This window comes from Sus scrofa, chromosome 11 (genome assembly GCF_000003025.6).
Source record: "Sus scrofa isolate TJ Tabasco breed Duroc chromosome 11, Sscrofa11.1, whole genome shotgun sequence".
In the NCBI taxonomy this organism is placed as follows: domain Eukaryota; kingdom Metazoa; phylum Chordata; class Mammalia; order Artiodactyla; family Suidae; genus Sus; species Sus scrofa.
In genome coordinates, this window is record NC_010453.5 from 22,363,799 (window position 1) to 22,369,841 (window position 6,043).

Here is a 6,043-nt window from a genome sequence, read left to right on the forward strand (position 1 = left end):
AGCTGTGTTTTCTCCCACTGGCCCCGGGCATCTGGATGAACCGTCTCAAGACTTCTGTGGTCATTCCGAGGAATAGCAAAGTTGTGGAGTCATTTTGCACTCAGACATCAGAGGGGGCACTCTCAGATGCTGGCTAACACTTCCCCCTCCCATCTCTGTTTGGGGGTGGGGGTGGGGGTTGGCAGGGCAGGGGTGAGGTCGTCTTTCTCTCCCTTTCCAGCTCATCTCCCGCACCCACCAGCTTGGTCCTGACCTCGCTGGGATGGGGGTGCGGGGGGAGGGGGAGGAGAGTGGGACAGTGTGGATGCATCTGGCAGTTATTGCCCAGAATGGGTTCTGTGCCCTCTGGGGCTGGCAGCTGACTTGTTCTTTGCTTCTGTGGCTTCTTTAGAAAGCCTCCTCCCACATCATTCATCACTTGGGAGTTTTGCTTGCAGTTGCTGGGATTTGGGCAGAAGAAGCTCCAGGCTGCCCTTCCCAGACCACCCCTAGCAGCTCCCAACCCCTGCAGCTATCTCTTGCCCAAGTTGGAGCCAATCCCCAGGAAGCTTTCAGACACCTGTGCTGCAGCCAGTTCTGGGAGGGCAGCCCATTCCCCACACAGGCACCTCTCTCCCGATGTCTGTCCCTCTCCAGCTTCCTTCATCCTGAGAGATGATGTGTGGCTCATCCCGGTCAAACCCCAGCCTCCTCCATCCCTATTCTCAAACTGTAAGGGGTTCACATCCTGGAACCCAGGTAAAGGTGGACCCGATCTCTGTTCATCCTCTAAGGAGTGTGGGACTCACAGACAAGCGGGTTCTTCCAAGTCCCTTCAGAAGCCCTCCCTCATACAGCGCTCTCGTGCTGTGTGTGTGTAGTCTGAATCTCCTGGCAGTCCTTGGCCACTCACCTTTGGCCCAGGATGGTTCATTGGTTCATCTCACAATTCACTTTGGCATCTTTATCTGTTGCCTCTGTGTTTCAGCTGAGTTCATTTTAACATCCTCTGCAGAGATTAGTGATTAGCAGCCATCACAGTCATTGGAGTGGGGGTTATGAGTGGGTGTCTGCTAGTTGGTGGTTGGGGAGGGTGGCAGGTGAGACTGCAAAGATAGGCAGGGACTTCTGTGTCCAGGTGGCTTATGACTGTGACTCTTGTCTGCTCAGGTCCTGCCTTGATGGGAAAAATGGTGTAGAGGCTGAGGCCCCCATCTCCTTAGGACAATAGGAAACCTGTGTTTACTGCTACACAATACAAAGTGCCTTTAATATTCATGTTCTCATTTTGGGTTTTTTTTTTTGGCATGCATGTGGCATGTGGAAGTTCCTGGACCAGGAATCGAACCCATGCCACAGCAGTGACCCAAGCCGCAGCAGTGACAATGCTGGATCTTGAACGCGCTATGCTGCAAGGGAACACTGCATGTACTCATTTAAAACCCACGACAACTCAATGAGATCCTTGTCAAATTCTTCCCATTTTTACAGAGAAAGGACACAGGTGCAGCAAGCTAAGTGGTTCCCAAGGTCACACACCAGGAGGTGATAGGTTCAGGTTTAGTAATTGGCCTTCTGTTGTGCTTTTATCATGACACCACGATACCTGGAGCCAGGGAAGGGGGTGGAGGGAGGGGCCCTGTTCTGAAAGCTGGCGCTGGCCAGGGTGTTGTTCCCCTGGGAGGAAGTAGCTGTGGGAGCCACCTGTGCCTGGCCCAGCTGGCTGTGCTCACGGCTGCCGTGGACATTCTGTCCTCCACACCCACCTGCCAAACAGGACTGGCTGAGCTGGGCAAACACGGGCTGCGACTTCACTCTCCCTGCTTCACACCTGACACCTGAAAGATCCAGCAAGTCCTGCCCAGGTGCTTGGCCTCTCCACCCTGTGGTCAGATCTCCTGAGTCACCCAGACCCTGGTTAAGAACCTCTTCATCCAGCAAAGGGCCCTGGATGAGCGCCCTCTATCTTCCAAAGAGGGAAGAGCAGGTTCTCTGCAAAGTGACCCACTCCATCCAAGACCCAGAGGTTCGATCCTCCAGCATCTGGTTATCAGTGTCCCAGGAAATTCACCCAAGAATTATCATACCCTTTCATCTCTTCTGTGAGTTTCATTTCATTTCTTTTGTTTTCTTTTTCTGACTGCACCTGTGGTGTATGGAAGTTCCTAGACTAGGGGTAGAATTAGAGCTGCAGCTGCTGGCCTACATCACAGCCACAGCAACGCTGCATCTGAGCCACATCTGCGACCTATGCCACAGTTTGTGCCAATGCCAGATACTTAACCCATTGAATGAGGCCAGGGATCTAACCTGTGTCCTCAAGGACACCATGTTGGGCTCTTAACCCGCTGAGCCACTGTGGGAACTCAGTTTTATTTTAATTCATTAGAAGATAGAATTATGTGCCAAAGGAACAGGTGATAGAAGGAATTTAGACTTTTTTCCTACCTAGAAGGAGGCTTATGTGACATTTTGTCTTAATTAATCTTTATTTTTACGATAATAAAAGCAATATAGATTGTAGAAAAATCGGAAAATATAAAAAAGTCAATGAAAACAAATGAAAAGATCACGCATGAGCCCTGCACAAGAAGAGTTTTGTGTATTTCTTCTTAACATCCTACTCACCTATATGAAGCCTGTCCACAGACGTGCATGTCACAAGATTAGAATTATATAGTATAGACTGTAATATAAGTGGCTTTTTTTTTCAGTTAAGAGTATTTCATGGGCATATCCCCACAGCATTAAGCTCAGCGACTTTATTTTATTTTTAAGTCTGCACCTGTGGCATATGAAAGTTTCCAGGCTAGGGATCAAATTGGAGCTGCAGCTGCCACCCTGCACCACAGCCACAGCAACTCAGGAGCTGAGCTGCATCTGCCACCTACGCTGCAGCTTGTGACAATGCTGGATTCTTAACCTCCTGAGAGAAGGCAGGGATCAGTCCCACAACTGCACAGACACTATGTCCAGTTCTTAACATGCTGAGCCACAGTGGGAACTCTAAGCTCAGTGGACTTTTAGCCAGTCCTGTGTGGCAGATCCACATTGCATGAGAAAGACAACAGATGGGACTAAATAGCGAGGGGATAAATTGTGAGCATCCCCCAGGGGCCTCCCCTTGGCCAGACACCAGTCCTATCTTAGCAAACCCAGCCTGAAGAAGCTGACCCCACCCTGCCGTTAAGGCTCAGAAACCTTTCATTTCTTCCTTAAAAATAAGATTGAACTGGGAGTTCCCGATGCAGCTCAGCGGTAATGAGCCTGACTAGCATCCATGAGGATGCAGGTTTGATCCCTGGCCTTGCTCAGTGGGTTAAGGATCTGGGGTTGCCATGAGCTGTGGTGCAGTTTGCAGATGCAGCTTGGATCCCATGTTGCTGTAGCTGTGGCATAGGCTGGCAGCTGCAGCTCTCATTTGACCCCTAGCCTGCGAATTTCCATGTGCCGCAGTGCAGCCCTAAAAACAAAAAAAGCAAAAGAAAGATTGAACCAAGTGTCCCCAGATTCTGCCACAGCCTATGGCTCGGGGTGTGTGACCCACCATGAATAGTTCTTCCAAAGGAAGCCCGTGGCGCATTCTTACATTTTCCCCTTCCATCTGCAAGTTCTGGCTCTTAGCACGTCAGGCTCCTCCTTTATTGTGTCTTTGAAGGAGAGGCCATAGAGCCAAACTCCATCCCAGAGCTCCCATCATTGAAACGTGCACAGTTTGTTGAAAGCCCTTTGGCCCACTGAGTGATGGGATTTGAATTGGATTTTTCATAATAGACAAAACCCTGTTACCTCACAACCTCTCAAAGGAAAGCTCTCTTGCTTTTAAATTCGAGCACGCAGGACATTCAGCCCAATGAATTCCGAAATCTAATGATTCGTCACTGGGTTGTGTTGGGGGGTTTTAGACGACTTCTGAGTGTGGACAAGAGACCTAACCATTTCCAGCCCTCTCTCAGGAACTGTTCTCGCAGCTGGAATGAAAAGCGCCCCTACTCCACCGGCCCGGTGTCTGTGGCCTATTGTGAGAACCACATGTATTGTGGACCATGTGTAGGGAAGTTTCTCTTTTCAGCTCAAGACTTTGCTAGAAACTGCTTTAACCACTTTTCAGATGGGGGCTGTGGCGTAATCCTTTGCATACCTCCCCAGTTTACACGTATTTCTATTGTGTGTGCTTCTGAACAAAGTTCAGCTGTGCTTCCATAGCCTGTGAATCTTGTTATCCCACATAGTGAAGCAGTGGGTTTGGGGGCTTTGGGTGGACAGCCATTCGAACAAGATAATTGGTCAGTTTTGATTTTTTTTTTTTTTTTTTTTTTTTTAAGGCTCGCATGTGCAGCATATGGAAGTTCCCAGGTTAGGGGTTGAATCAGAGCTGCAGCTGCTGGCCTACCCCACAGCCACACAGGATGCAGGCTTTGTCTGTGACCTACACCGCAGCTTGAGGCAATGCTGGTCCCTTAACCCACTTAGTGGGACCAGAGATCGAACATGCATCCTCATAGATACTAGTTAGGTTTGTTACCATTGAGCCACAAAGGAGCTCCTGGTTTTTTTTAAAAAATTGAAGTCTAATTGCTTTACAAGGCTGTGTTTATGTCTGGTGTACAGCAAGGTGATTCAGTTAAGAATATGTATATACACATAATCTTTTTCATATTCTTTCCCATTAAGGTTTATTACTGGATATTGAATATAGTTCTCTGGGCTATCCAGTAGGACTCTGCTGTTTATCTATGATTGTTCAAATATAGTTTTAATTTTGTCCCCAGCTGGACTATAGCTTGGAGGGAATGAGGAAGGGAGGGGTGTGGAAGGAAGGAAAAATCTTCAAGTTAATAAATCAAGAATTATACCTGGAGGGAGTTCCCATCATGGCTCAGTGGTAATGAATCCGACTAGCATCCATGAGGACTCGGGTTTGATCCCTGGCCTGGCTCAGTGGGTTAAGGATCCCACCGTTGCTGTGGCTGTTGTGTAGGCTGGTAGCTACAGCTCCGATTTGACCCCTAGCCTGGGAACTTCTATATGCCGACAATGCAGGCCTGGAAAAAAAAAAAAAAAAAAGGAAAGAAAGAAAGAAAAGGAAAAAAGGGAAAAAAAAGAAAATTCTTCTGAGAGGTTGATTTATTTACACACTGGGAAAGAGCTATTCTCTTCCACTAGGACTTCTAAACCAGAAGCTTGTGGTCTAGAACAACCCATAGACATTCTCCCCTTGTTATTAAATGAAACAGGAAGGCATAAAAATTTTTAAAAATTCAGAGCAAAGCCAGACCTGGAAATGAAGATCACACATGTCAGAGTCCTGAAAACATTGTTCTCGTACCTGGATCCAGCCTTGCCTGAGGTCCATATTCATTCATAAATATCCCAGATACATAAGGCAATACATGATTTTGCTAAAGTAGTTTGAGTTGGTTTTCTGCCATTGTTATCCTAAAGAGTTCTGAATAATCCAGCCACTTAACCTTGCCCTGCAGAAAGCCAGTCTCATGCTATTCTTCTTCTGGCGATGAAGGTTACTTCTGAATCGCATCTGTTGTTCCATGAGCATAATTCTCTTACATGTGAGGATTCATTTCGCCATGTAACGTTTAAAAATAAAATGTCTATTGTCTTAGGAATTCTGGGAACCACTCCTAAATATAAAATCAATTGGAAATCGCACGGCTATAAAGACAAATAATCAAGGGAGGAAACTTGACAGGAAATTCCAATTCGGGTGGAACATTTTGGACTTAAAAGTGAGGTTCCCTTTATAATCACTGCCTCAGATATTCTTGTATTTAAAACTTTTTCAAAGCAAAAATTTTAATGGCCTCCAATAATAACACCACCAAAAAGACAGAAAACAAAAGCAGAAAGGTCTGGAGTTCCCATCGTGGCTCAGTGGTTAACGAATCCGACTAGGAACCATGAGATTGCGGGTTCGATCCCTGGCCTTGCTCAGTGGGTTAAGGATCTGGAGTTGCCATGAGCTGTGGTGTAGGTTGCAGATTCAGCTCGTATCCTGTGTTGCTGTGGCTGTGGTGTAGGCCGGCGGCTACAGCTCCGATTCGAC